General features: G+C 33.5%; 1 protein-coding gene across 1 annotated transcript in view; it reads left to right on the top strand.

Annotated features, from left to right (window-relative positions):
- LOC105214542 (inactive serine protease scarface) overlaps positions 1-15,893 on the top strand; it is a 58,475-nt gene that overhangs the window by 3,736 nt on the left and 38,846 nt on the right. The gene's annotated exons all lie outside the window — the stretch shown is intronic.

Raw genomic sequence — 15,893 nt, 5'->3', positions numbered from 1 at the left:
CACAGCCTCCCAATAGTTACGACTCCGTGTGACTTTTTCCTATTTCCAAAAATAAAGGGAACCTTAAAAAGTCGTCGTTTTACAAAAATGCGAGAAATCGTTGAAAGAGCCAATGGCTATATAGTTTGAGATTATTTAAAAGGCGACAACATTAAAGTACACGAATGAATAAATATATTTTTCAAAAAACTAAAATTACCGTTATTGTTTAACACACCAAATACATTATTCTTTAGAAGAAAGACGCTCTAGAAATGAAAGGTCTGAATTGTAAAACAAAACAGCCAAAAAGCATTTAAGAGTTATATTTCTATACAAAGGACGGGATCCTTGTTGACTTAAAGAACGAGATTTTATACTTGAAAATCATTTTGTTATTTTATTTTCCAGAGTTATTAGTAATTGTGGTCATCTTTAAATACTTTTCATAATTTTTGCTGGTATGGTTACCAAGAAATTTAACAAATCTGTACTTAGGCGTGAAATCGTCCGTAAAGAATTGTTTAACAAAATCCGAAATTCACTTTTTACCATCCTAAAAAACAGCAGAGGTATCTTGAAGGAATCTTGAATATCTTCGACCCCTTCATTTCGCATTATCGGCTCACTTCAGTTAAATAAAAATAGTTATATAATCAACATCCGTAAAAGTAGTGTTAAAAGTAAGATAGAAAGGACCAAGATAGGGTGTAACCGTGCATTTTATATTCTCCCAATTAATTTATGTATCGGCATAAAACCCATTAGAATAACGAAAATTATTATATATGTATTTTATATAATTCCTGAACCGATTTCAACCATTTTCACAAGCAAGCTACATTATAAGACTATGTGCTGACTTAATCTCATTTATTAACCCACATTCACGGTATAAGATTCACCGGATGTTCGAAAACCCTATTATTAGGTATATGATAGAGGAAGTTATAACCCGATTTCACCCATTTTTGGCACAGAGATATATTATAATAAGAAACAACAGAAGATATATAAAAATATCTGAATGATTTGCCGATTTTACATTAGCCCCATACACTTAGGTCCCCTTGTTCGATATCTGGAGTCTTGAAAATTTATAGTCCGATTTTGATAATTGTTAAATATGTGATGTCACATCTCAAGTGCAGTGTTTGTGTATAGTTTTGTTCCGGTATTTTGAAAGTGGCGCTATCTCTCGGGCAGACCCAATACTTTTCATCTCATTTAGTAGATAAGTTTCTAAATATATACCGTTGAACTACCATAACTCGAACCCTTGAATTGGCAATAGAAAGCAAATTTCACACAAATTACCTCCCGTAACTCGGAAGTCTCTCCAACTCTGAAGTTTTTTTGTGGATTGTGGATGGTGATTAGAGTTAGGGAAGTTCAACTGTACTTATATGAAAGAATTTTTATACCAAAATGCAGTTTTCCTTTCTTCGTTATTCTTCTTCTTCTTGACTGGCGTAGACACCGCTTACGCGGTTATAGCCGAGTCCACAACAGCACGCCACGCATCTCTCCTTTTGACAGTTTGGCGCCAATTGGTAATACCAAGTGAAGACAGGTCCTTCTCCACCTGGTCCCTCCATCGGAGTGGAGGTCTCCCTCTTCCTCGGCTTCCAATAGCGGGTACTGCATCAACAATTTCAGAGCTGGGGCACTTTCGTCCATTCGAACAACCTGACCTAGCCAGCGTAGCCGCTGTCTTTTAATTCGCTGGACTATGTCTATGTCGTCGAACAACACATGCAGCTCATCATTCCATCTTCTGCGGTATTCGCCATTGCCAATGTTTAAGGGACCATAAATCTTCCGCAAAACCTTTTTCTCGAAAACTCCTAGTGCCGTCTCATCGGATGTTGACACCGGCCACGCTTCTGCACCATAAAGTAGGACGGGACTGATGAAGGACTTGTAGAGTTTAGTTTTTGTTCGTCGAGAGAGGACTTTACTTTTCAATAGCCAACTCAGTCCATAGTAGCACCTGTTGGCAAGAGTGATTCTGCGTTGGATATCAAGGCTGACATTATTATCGGTGTTGATGCTGGTTCCTAGGTATACGAAATTATCTACAACTTTAAAGTTATGACTGTCAACAGTGACGAGGGAGCCAAGACGCGAATGCCCTGACTATTTGTTTGATGACAGGAGATATTTCGTCTTGTCCTCGTTCACCGCCAGACCCATTAGCTTCGCTTCCTTATCCAGGCGGGAAAAAGCAGAACTAACGGCGCGGATGTTGTTTCCAATGATATCGATATCATCGGCGTACGCCAGTAGCTGTATACTCTTATAAAAATTTTTTTTTACCGATCAGTAAATCACATTTTTCACATCTTAAAAAATCCGGCATAATTGAGATGCATATTTGATTTCGCATATATATTTCTTTAATATCTAATATATATTTTTCTAATATCTTAATATTTCTAAAATTTCCATGATCCATTATCCGGTTGCATTCAAATTTAGCGCTTCCTTACCTATTTTGTGTAATTTAGAATTCGCGCTGATCGGAACTTTAAACTAATAGTGCTTTGAGCTTGCAGCCATGAAACCACCTACGGCGCACACTCTATACAGTTGTTTGTATGTATGTGTATATATTTAAATATTTAAATGAATATCTCTGTAACTCATACACATATATTATATATTTGTTGTAGCAAAAATGCATATCTATACATACATACATATGCATATGTATATGTACTTCAGTGTGTGTGAGTACACTGGAAAATTGAACATCTCGTTTCTCGCTGATAACACTGGCGTTAACAATTTTTAAACGAGGTCAAAGGCTACGGCGTGGTCAATCTGATCTGCCAAATGAAACTATGTGAGTCGTGTTTTAACAGCAGACACCTTCATCTTTGGCACCAGAGACAGCTCTACACACAGAAATAAGCTTGTATGTGCGTATGTACATATGTATATACTAGTGTTTTGACGTCAGTAACGTCACTTCCAACTACGTTGGGGCTAATGGCATTTTCATCAAGGTTTACTTTTGTCATTTAAAAAGTTAAAAATTATTTCTAATGCAAAATCTGACAACTCCAACCAATGTTGTGTTGGCACATTCTCATGCGAGCGCCACTCAACTTATGTGTGTGTGTTTGTTTGCGCTTATAATTTTACGATTTCAAATTACAGCCGTTATTTGTTACTTGTCACAGAAGTCGATATGAAAACATGGAACAAGTACAAATGATTGTAACTGAACAACAAAAGCCTAGAAAAACTAAATTCGATTAGTTGCATGAGCTCGGTGGGTCTGTGGTTGCGTGTTTGGTGACTGCTGACTGGTGGTCAGTGGTTGGTGGTTGGTGGATGCGGGTGCAACCCACTACCAAAATGACTAATAATTTTCTGTATTCTTGTTGTTGTGGCTTTATTTCATATTCAATTTATGTTTGCCTATCAATATTTGCTGTCGATGTACACGATGTGCTATTCAGCAGACAAAAACACCAAAAGAACAAAAAGAACACATAATGAAAAGAATAGCAAATAAATTTAAAAAAATAGACAAAAAACAAAAAAATAGCAAACAAAACATTCAGATCGATTGGTATTTATTTAATTATGTTGTTAGTAACCAGTACAGTAACCGGTTGAATAGAATTACATTATATTTCGTTGGTCGCATAGCTGGAGGCGAGGAGGATGAAACAATATGCTTTTAAACTAGTGCTTAAAAACGCGTCGAGAACGTGGTATGCGTATTTATTTAACAAAAAAATAATAAAAATAACATTAGTAGATATAGATATGTATATATGTATGATTGTCTGTATGTAAATCCATAGAAATATTTTTATCATAAACATAAAAATAGTTTTATCGATTCTTTTTTTCATTTTTTTTTTCATATTTAAATATTATATATTTTTACAAATTTAAAATATTTGTTAAAGGGTGTCACAATAAGGGCTGTTCGATCTTATAATGTAATATTTTTTTTAACCTTTAACATTTTGTTCTGTTGTTATTGTAGCATCAGAAAACATTGCTCACATAATTTTGAGGAAAACCGTCAAGTTGATAATTCCGGCTACGTAGAGCCGACTCTCGAGAAAACATAGTTCACTCAAAGTATAATAGTTTTCTTTACTTAACGGTTGTTTGCAAAACGCTAAGTTTTTAAAATCATAGAAACGTTCCGTCCGCGATCCATTACAATATTTTAGACGATTCGTAATTACAAATAGGTCGAACAAGTCTAGAAAACTCTTATTTTCACAGGCCTCATACCAAAGGTTGAGTATTGAGTGCTTTTTTCTAAAGATAAGGATTGGCCTCGCCTACTACAGTAGTAAATGTAGGAATCTCGTAGCCAACCGGGAAAATATTTTATATATAAATCACCGCCAATATTTCCATAATTTATTAAAAAAGAATGGAGGATCTCAATCTGGAACTTTCTGATACCTCTCCAATATAAAACAAAAGTAACTATTTTCAGCCAAATATATGTATCTTCGACTTTACAAGAGATTTCCCGAATGATGGAGCATATTTTTTAATGAAGTTTAGCAAACTTGTAACAAATTGTAATTGGAGATCAAAAATTAAGCCGTTGCCTGGCCAACTAACAAATATAACGAATTCCGTCTCAATGAGTTCTTTATTATAAATTTGATATGTTTTTATTTTATAGAGACTATCTTAACAGACGTGAAATAGATACTCGCCCTAATTAAAACCCCCTTTATACCGATATAAACGAATTTGTTGGTTTCACAAGTTATCATAACCTGAAATATCTTAAACTGTAAACATGAAATTCCACGATTGATGAGGATAATCTCACTTAATGCAGTGTGCTAAAGCAAAGCAAAATTAATTTAAATCAATCAAAATCAAACGAAAGCAAACTTGAGAATTATTAAGATTATTTTTATTATATATTATATATACCCTACTCTGGAGATAGCTAATATTTCTTTAATTGAATGGCCTAGTCAAACCTCATTGCTCATTCATTTCTCTCAAATTTCGCTGAGGGTGGGAGTACTAAATACTATCCCAACTTACGCTGGTTTCAGACTGGTTCAATGTATAAGTAGGGTATATGAGTTATGTGATATGATATGCTATTATGTATATATACCCTACTATAAAGACTAATGGTATTATTATAGTGCTTCAAATGAAGGGCCTAGTGAAACCTCAATCCTTATTCGGTATAAGAAGAAGTTTCAGTAAGAATTTGAGCGTTGCTTATTGGGGGCGTAATCTAATTAGTAACCTAACTTAACAGCTATCCTAACACCCGCTAGTTTCAGACTGGTTTAGTACTATAATATAAGTAGTGTTAAGCTATGTGGGGTATATCTATGCAAATCGGCGCTCCGCTGTCGGTATTTTTGAAATCAACTAATTCGTTTCACTATCTGTAACTGTGTATTTAACACATATCATTATACAATCACATATATGTATGTATTTCTCTCTGTATTTAATACAGCAATGCAAAATGGAATTCCAGAGGAAAAGCCGAATAGAATAGAATATCATAATGTACATTTAAAGCGATTATTAGAATTATGACAGTACATTAATATGCTGGCTTAATATTTTTATTAACACTAATACCCATAATTAATAGACACAATTTCGGTAAAAATTTCTTGCTTTGTTCATCATTATACGGTAATTTGATTGCAAATCTCTCAGCTTCGGGTGATGCTCTTGACAGTGGCGACGGTGGCATTTTAATACAACTTTTATACGATATACGATATTTGTGTTTATTATATATTTTTATACGCATTAACTAGCTGTACGAGTGTATATGCGGGCATAAGTTTAGTGGCGTCCACTTCCGGCATTTCGTTTTACGCAACTCGGGCTGTACGTATATGGAAAAATTTGGGCATTTATAAAGATTGATAGTGATTTTCTCGCAAAAAAAAGTTTCACTCAAATATTAAAATATCTATAATAATATATTAATAATAAAAATATTATAATAATATATTACTCACAAATAATGATATTTCTATTTTACTTTTGTTCTGAGCTTGACTTAACTTTGTCTCTAATTTATGGTGGAATGAACCAATGGATCACAATTCTTAATACACTTTTAAATGACTAATGAGTTTTTCTATATGAGAAATACACTTATGTTGTTGTTGTTGTAAAATACTCCAAAAATGGTTTCCTTTTCAAAAATCTATAATGTTTAGCACTACTTATTGTGGAATGAACTCTACTCAAATAACGTTATCGGAATTCAAAATTTTGCTCAGTAGCAACCAAGTCTCTAGTGTTCATTGAACTAAAATTTTACCGTTGTGATTATTAAATTTATAAAAATCGCAGTCTGAACCTTTATTTCAATCTTCTTCACTGGGAAAATTCATATGTTTTGAGCACTTTCTTCCCAATTGAATTTATACGTAAAGGACGTTGCTGCTTCCGGGCCCGCTTTTCGAAGATTCGATTTCTGTTGTGCCACTATCAGACTCTTTTTAAAGAGATCAAATTCTAGAAAAAAATTATTAGAGATATGTTAGAAACCAAACTCGTATATAGGGGTCGTATAAAGAATTGAGACATTTGACCGTAAGTCCGGTAGATAAGTTTGAGAAATTTTGAATTTATTTCCATATTTTTTATATCTAGTGTATATGTAGTCCTAACGAACATTTTTTCATATATGTTTCGTAATGAAGGTTTTTACTCTAATCCAAGGCAGAACTTTAATTCCTATATAACAAAATTTTGATTTCAATCTGTTTCAATAATTTCACAATATTTAAATTAAGCGCCAATAAAGCTATTTCAACAAACTTTGCACAAATACCAAATTGGAGTTGTGGTATCGCTTATCTAAAAATTATCCAAATCCCCTCTACCTTTCCCAGGCCTCATATATCGGACATGAGGACCTCAGTGCCTGTGATGATTTTTTTCTGTGTCAAAAAATTATCAAAATCGGTCAATACCTCCTGTAGCCTCCATATACCATATATGGATTTCCATCGGTTAATATATAATAATAATGTGATATAGCTTAAAATGATCTTCTTAAATCAAGTAAACGTAAAATCTTCGATATAATGTAGCTTTTTGGCAAAAATAGTTGAAATCGATCGATCGAGAATTTGCCACAGCTTCCATATTCTATGTACATATTTTGATTTTCGTTATTCTAGTGTGCTTTATCCGAATATATGGGCCAAACTCTATGTTATTTTAATAAAATCAAATAAATAAATTTCGAGAATACAAAATGTTCGGTTACACCCGCACTTACACCTTCCTTACTTGTTTCGGTTTTAGTTGATATTTTAGGGGTTGAATGCATTATAACAACCTTGTTAAATTTACAACGGATTTTTGTACTCAATTTCATAAAGAGTTCGTCTAACAATCCAATGAAAGGTTAAGCTCTCATATTAGATAAGATTCGTATAAAGTTCTCTTATAATACACGTCGTATTTATTAGGTCAGATTCATTGCTATAATTAATTCATCATTGACGCTGCTTTGTACAGCGCTCGGAAAAGCTCCGCAGCAGCAAATTACCGGATGCATTTTAACAGTGCGTTAAAGAAAATAACGGCTTGGCTGCTTTTGAAAAACTTGTATAAACTTGTATGTACATTAGCTTACAGTTAGGCACATTTCTGTGTTCGAGTGCCACATCGAGACCAAAATAAAGGTAAAGCACATACGCTATGGGCGAAACATCAACGAATATACATATTAATATGGTGATTTAATTAAAACTTGCTTAACTCGTATTTTTTTTTCCAAATAGCGAATTTTACATCAACTCTGATATTTCACCAGAAAAAATTGGTGGTAATTATTGTAGCTTTGGTTAATATGATTCAACATAATTTTTTGAAAATAACCACAGAAACGTATTAGCAAATGTAACACTTTTCATATTCCCAAACAATAAGCGCAACCGTGAATTTATTAGGGTGATTCATCAATTTTTGAAAATTTATGATATTTATGTACGTGAATGGGCAATAAAATGTGATTTTTAATGCTCATATTTATGAAAATGATTTTAGATCGCAAAGATAATTTTTTTACCATAAATGTGCGTTATGTCTCAACTATATTTTGTTTCAAATTAGTCTAACTTTAATCATTAAGGACTTTATATAAAAACGGTAGTTGGAGATATAAATAATGATTAAATGATATAGATAATGATGAAAGAGAGATCGAAAATAAATAATCAGATAAATCGCATTAACCTAAAAATGTACATGTCTTCACAAAGGTCTTTTTCCATCTCGTTACAAACAAGTACTGTTTTCGAACTTTTTTCTGAGTGAGTCACATGGCAAAAGCAGGAGCCGTTCTAGACGAATCCGAAGCTGAGCCAATACTATGCCCGCTAGGAACGATCAAAAGAGAGCTCAACATTCATTTTGGAGAACATGCAATGAAAATGGGCGTGACCTTTAATAACATTTGTCGAGGCTGTGAACTGGAGGGAAATAAGGAAACAATTTTCCATTTTCTCTGTGAATGTCCAGCCCTATCGCAGATCCGACACAGGACACTTGGAAGCCATCGGGCATCAAGCCTTGAATGGATATCAACTAAAAGCATATCGGATATAAGTAGCTTCACCGAAAACACAAAGTGGTTTGAACGGAAAGATGAAACGGGATAACAGTAAATTATAAGGTCTGCGAATAGTGTATCAAAATGGCACATCTAGTGCTAATTGGGCCATAAAATGATATGGTAGCACTCCTATCTACCTACCTACCACATTCATTTCGAAAATTATGATACCGTTATTTTTTTAAAAAGCATTTTTCAAACCAAATTCGGAAAATCATCTCATTAAACGTATATTTATGACCCCCTCTTCATACACCTACAAAAAAAAACGTGCCAAACAATAATAAACTGCATCGCATATAAGGCTCACCCTAATGAAAATTACCAAATTAACAATATGCATTTGGTAGCAGCGCATATACACACACACACACACACACACACGTATACAAGCGCATAAGCATATAATGGCATATTTAATTGCAAATGCATGATTGTATAACTAAATTAAGGGCGCTCTTCGATTTTCACCTTCGGTTGCTGGCTCTATTTTGCCGTATGTATGTTAAGCGCATTACAATGATCACCACAATGCTCACTTCAAATTGGATTGATTTTACATGTGTGCATTCATATACATAGGTAATACATACATATTTATATATAGTTGTTATATCAATATGCATGTTGCATTTATCTGTGTTCGATAAGGTGGACCTAAATGTTTACTAACAAAGATTTGCCGACCACATTTAAATTTCGAAAGGGAATCATACTAGGAATTACCGTTACCTTTTCCAAACAACTAATTGAAAAAGGGTCTAAATAAGTATGCAGTTTCGAGCTCGTCTTTTCTTCTCCTCTTCTTTCTTTAGTTCGGTCACTTTTGTGGTTACCAATATATGTTACTCATTGTTCTCCTTATTCCAATATTTTGTAGAATTGGTAAAATTTTGACAACTCGAGATACTTCGATTTAAAATAATAAACAAGTTTGACTTTTTCCGAATTTTCGTAATGTTACCTGAAAATATTCCAAGATCTGTCGATAAACTTCAATGCCGGTCCCATTGTCCAACGCCTGTCTTTATGATAATCTCGAGGTTCTAGGCAACAGAATTCTTACTTTTCGGAAACCGAACGTGTTAAGATTCACAACGTCAATTGTAAAAATTACAGGGTTATGATGAAAGTCGATTCCTGGAGATTTGAATTGTTCGATAAAGACTACATATGACAGAAATATAATAAAGAGTATACCATTAAGGAAATCCAGCGCAGAATCACTCTTGCCAACAGGTGCTACTTTGGACTGAGTAGGCAATTGAAAAGTCCTCTCTCGACGAACCAAAATCAGACTCTACGAGTCGCTTATCATTCCCGTCCTGCTTTATGGTGCAGAAGCTTGGACGATGTCAACATCAGATGAGACGACACTAGGAGTTTTCGAGAGAAAAATTTTGCGCAAGATTTATGGTCCTCAGAACATTGGCAACGGCGAATACCGCAGACGATATAACGATGAGCTGTACGAGTTATACGACGACATTGACATAGTTCAGCGAATAAACCAGGTGGTGGGACCAGGTGGAGAGCGACCTGGTTACACTTGGAATCTCCAACTGGCGCCGAAAGAAAGAGAGGAGTGGCGCGCTCTCATCGATACGGCTATAACCGGCTAAACGGTTCAACGCCAATTAAGGAATCACATTGTAATGATGAGGTGAATTAGTGTAGTTCGTACAATTCGACAGTTCTAAGTTCAAGTTTTGAAACACTCAGATCTGTTATACTCTGAGATACTAAACCATTCATTGAGTAATTCACTACAACTTGATGATTTAAATTTCGGTCGAGACACAACATAAAATGAGAATAACTACAATTCCTTACTGTGGCTAACTCTCAGTAGATAATGTGAAACCTCGCAGTTTGTTTTTTGTATCAAATAAATTCTCATAATATACAACTGCTGTTTGAAGATGGCTTAAAACTTGAGGAACATCCCATTTTTAGGGTCAGTTGCATACGCAACGAATTCGTAGATACACGTGTTTAAAAAAAATATCATAATATTTAGGCCTACATTAATGTGTTCGGAAGCCTTGTCTATTGTTATATGTACTTAGTTTGCTATTGTTGTAAACCAGATATCTTCAAACCAACGATTTACTTTGACTACAAACTGTTCATCCGAAAACTAGAAATTATAGAAAAAACCACACAAATAAATGAAGAAGACGGAAGAAACTTGTGGTAGAAGAAACCGCGAAAGATCAGCAGCAGCAGCGCACAAAGCGACTGATTCATTCAAAAATACTTAGAAAGCTATTGGCCAAGCGGATTTGCAAAAGTCATCAGAAGTTAGAAGCTTTGATGTATCATAATGCTCTGAATAAGGTGTTCTTATTATGATTTATGCGCATAAATATTTCTGTCTGTATGTAGGAAAAATATTATACTTATGTATAATAAAATGCCATGCATAAAATATGAAAGCTCTCACACCTGTTTGGCATGTTTATTATTTTAATTAAATTCTACAAAACAAGCGCGTCTCCGTTGAGCACCTTCTTTGATGACGTCTATAGTAGACGATGCACTTTTTAAATTTTTAATGATTCGACAAACATGCTGACTTCTTTAATTTCTGTTTTAAAGCATTCAACCAATGGCAGTGGAGCTTTGTGCGGTAAAAGCTGTAAAAAAATATTATTATTTAATAATTAATTAACTATTAATTCAAAGCTTATGAAGCTGGAAGCAATTACTTAACTCGTTTTTATGTGTCGAAAATTTGCATTATTTAACAAATACAGACATAAGTACTTACTCGTAGATGAATATATTATCATTATTTGTATTTTTATTTTGGTGAATTATTTTGGAAATTCCTTTTACCCCAAGTTTTTGATAATATGTTATTCTGTCGTGTAGTCGTTGTTCTGATAGCGGCATCATGAGATGGCAAATAGATGTTTGTTTTTTCGTATAAATAATAAATGAAGTGGTTCTTTGAAGCCTCTTCTGAATTCGATGATGGCGTATTTGATATTAAGCTGCCGTTATCACTAGCGATAATTTTATAGCCTCCTCAATTATGGTTTTCGTTTCCTTTTATCAATATGTTGAATAAAGACTGAAGAGAAAAACCCGATCAAATAATATTGTAATTTAAGCTTGCTACGATTTATCATATGTGTAATTCAAAGGTGTCTATTATTCAAAGTTATAGGACTCTCAATTCTGTTTCGTCTTTTTCGCTTATTGTCTACACAGGTTCATAAAAAAAAATCGATGAAAGGTTCCTTTGACCAAACATGGTGTATGATATGTATTTTGGGCCGCAGAAACCGAATCTGAAGTCCGTTTTGCTTCATCACGTCAGGATTTTTTTCTAACCTCAAAATACATTTCGGATTTTACTTGAGAGAAAAAAAATTAAAAATATTAATGGATTTAGCTTAATTTTGGGATAGAGGAGTTTTTAGGGTCGCTGATCACTTATTTAAAGTCAGATTTTCAAAATACAAAATAGAAAATCCAATATGGATTTTTACAAGACGTAGTATCTGTGAGTTTTTGAGCTCGCTAACTATGATTTTGAAATCAGATTTTCAAAAGCAATTGCTAATATTAGTTCAGGACTTCCTTTATTTTACAATTACTTGCATTCAGCTATATACCCAGATCATTGGAGAAGCAAACGTTTGTTTATTGCGTTTTTTCAGTTGCAATGAACATCTCAGGCATATCTCTTTTGGAGTCCAATCATTGACGATGTCACTAGTTTCTATGCCGAAAACTTTCGTATAGCTAGATTTTAGTGTATCTGTAAATTTTTTTCGGATTTTACTTATAACGTATTCTCCACAAAAGACACAGAAATTGTCTTTCATTTTGCAAAATATTTTTCTTGTAGCATTATACCAATGTAGAGCTGCGGTTGCTTGCTGACGACGCCTGCGGGCCCGCTTTCTTACCCTGTCCAGCCCCCGATACTGGGGTTCCGACTCGTACTTATTTTGCATCGTACTTATTTTTCGTGTGCCTATCATGACGCCGTAAAGGTGCGTCTAAAATGGTATTAGGGTCACGTACACGTACAACTAAACCCATTGAAGACTCACCTTAAGGAGCGTGATCTAGGGACTCTGCCGGGTCACGGAACAACTCCGTTGCCCGCCGTCACCACGTGGAGGTGACCTGGATGCAGGCACACGATATAATTTATGGGCAGCGGCCCTAAAAACTTCTAGATATATACTAAGTTTTGTGAACATTAAATAAACTTTCATGCATCCGACAGCCATATTGGATCCGCCATTTTGTATTTTGTAAATTTGTCTTTAATTTCGTAATCAGGGACCCCTCAAAACCCCTCTATCCCAAAATTAAGCTAAATCCTTCTGTCAAGTAAAATCCGACATGTATTTTGAGGTTAGAAAAAATCCTGACGTGATGGAGCAAAACGGGCTTCAGATTCGATTTCAGCGGCCCAAAATACATTTGTTACACCATGTTTGGTCAAAGGAACCTTTCATCGATTTTTTTTTTGTGGACCTGTGCTATGAATAATCACAATTGTCAAAAGGATTTTTCTAATACCATTTTTTTAAGGAATAATCCCTAAATATCGGATGAAGAACGGTATTTACTTTGCAATGATAGCTGCCCGTTTAAGAATAAGACATGACCGCCAGAGGCATGACCGATTTTGTCTCAGAAAAACGATTTTTTTTACCCGTTAACTGAGCTGACATTTTCCTTAAATAATTCAGCCGAACCAAAACCCGAACATTGCCGCTTGTAAAGATTTCAGATGAATTTTTTAACGAACCTTTACTGAATTAATCGATTTTTAGTACATCTTTATTTTTGAAACGGTTTGTAAATTATGAACTAACTTAAAAACACAAGCGTAAATATAATCTGTCCAATAACAACAAAGTACGGAAAATTGCAAGGTGACTCTCCTACCTTCCTTTCTCTATTATTTGTTTTTAAAGAACGACTACTTGACAAACAAAAAAAAAACAGAAAATAAAGCAAAACGGTACATATTTCTTCTATCCCAAGAATTTTAATTCTCTAAATGAATTCTAATACAACTCTCTAAAGAGATTCTAATTTTAATTCGTAAACAATACCTAGTTTATGTTTATACCAAAACAAGTATGTTACATAATTACATGTATTTTTGAATATTTTATTTAGCTCATTTATTATTTATTTATTTGAACTATCTCCAAACGAGTTCTACTGTAGTTGCTGTTGCTGTCGTAGCAACAGAAAATAGTCCCTAAATAAATTTGAGGAATGCTGTCGAGTTGCCTGTCGTCTGCCAAATGAAAATCCGGATGCCTTCCGGTTACGTAGACGTGATTGTAATGGTAATTATGTTAATGCGGTTGTTTACCGTTGTTTTCAACTAGGGATTAGTTGAAGAATTGCAATAGTTATTTTATGTAAAAACCAAAAATTATATGTTTGTATTTTAAGCAATGTTACAGGTTACGTATACGTTACTGTAATGGTAATTATGGTAATGTAGTGAATTTAGATTACAAATTAGTTTAAGAATTGCTTTTTTTATCTCATGTAATAATCAAAATATTTTTGTGTTTATGTTTTAAGTAATGATTAACATCCCCTCATTACTGTTTACATGTGAGTACCGCAATATAATGTGTTTTCCAAGTGATGCATGTATTGCTACCTACTAAATGAGTTTACTAAGTAACGAATGCGCTCGCATTTAATTAATCACAATTTCGGTTTTAATTTTCGGTGTGTTTATAAAAAGTGAATTGCATTAAAAAATAACATCGCTGTTAGAGCCGCAGCAAATTCTTGATATGGTAACCTTGGTGTTGTTTGCCACAAAAGACTTAACTACCAACATTAAACTTAATAAAATGTCTTCAGGCGACTTTTGGCTGTCTTGTAGAAATTAAAACCATACACATTTACAATTAAAGCATTTTATTTTTTTCCTTTCAAAGCTATAATTTATAGTTAGTTAGTATTACATATGTTTAGTACAGCCTCATAGTACATAGTAGGTACTTGTAGTAATGCTGTTCTTTTTTATTTAGTTCCGGAAGTTAAATTTAGCGGCAATTGGCGACAAGGAAGAGAAATGCTTTAAAGAGGCATAATATGTGGTGCTTCTATATTACATACAGACATAAAATAATTATAAAGCATTATATGAAGATACCAAAATCAACAATAATAATCACATGACTTTTTGCAAATCCAATAAAAAAATCTTCGCATTAGGCATTTTAATTACCGTTTGCTTTTAATTATTTTATAATTTAATTTCAATTATGTGCTGATGCTCACCTCAGCTGTACAATTAATTGCTCAAAATAGCTACTGAATTAACTAATAATTTAATCATATAAGTACAACAAATTATTTGCAAATACTTGCGGGCAACTATCCGATCATTGTTGATCCACAAACGTTCCAACACATTATTGTTGATTATTTCCAAAACATAATTATACATATACACTTCACACTTGAAAATTATGTATGAAAAGGTGTTCGTTGCTATAAAGAACATATAATTTATCAATTATAATTGTGATTAATCAATAATATTTGTCAGTTGCTCAGCAGAACTTAGCTGCAGTGAATGATATTAATGATTGAGCGTAAGTAATTATTACTTTATTAATAGTTTTTTATGTGAAACAATCAGTCATATGTGCATTTGACGTACATATATTTTTTATTTAAAAAAAACGTCTTTAAGTCAACGTAATTCTTAATAATACTTTATTACTTTTAAATTAAAACATTTTTGCAAAGTATATATTTTCTCAATTATTTCAATTATAATAGTCCAGACAAATTTAGTAGTCTGGGTATAAAAAACCGACAAAGCATCGATTAAAGTGACGATACATCGATTCGATCGAAATCTGAATGTCCAATTTGGGTTCACTAAGATTTTACCCAGAAAATATGGAACAATATGGGAAATTGACTATCATAAAAACGCATGAAACATAAAAGGAATTAATCAACTTAAAGTAGATATTTTATTTCTATTTAATATTTAATACTTCTACGCTATTTATAACATGGAAAATCGCAATTGAAATATATTTACATAACATAGTACACCTCAAAATATAGTGGTCTACCTCTAAAGTATGCGAGAATAATAATCGATAATGTTTCATTTCGCTTGAATAAAAAGAAATCATGCAATCGGTTATAAGTGCTGAAATGGAATGATGTACGTCAGCTGATCCTAGGCTGTAACGGCAGAATACATTCCCGAAATAATTTTAGGTGGGTTTTCCGAGGTTATAAAATTTCCTAGCAATACGAC

The sequence above is a fragment of the Zeugodacus cucurbitae genome, chromosome 6 (assembly GCF_028554725.1).
Source record: "Zeugodacus cucurbitae isolate PBARC_wt_2022May chromosome 6, idZeuCucr1.2, whole genome shotgun sequence".
Taxonomy (NCBI): Eukaryota; Metazoa; Arthropoda; class Insecta; order Diptera; family Tephritidae; genus Zeugodacus; species Zeugodacus cucurbitae.
This window is presented reverse-complemented; position numbering and strand designations above follow the sequence as displayed.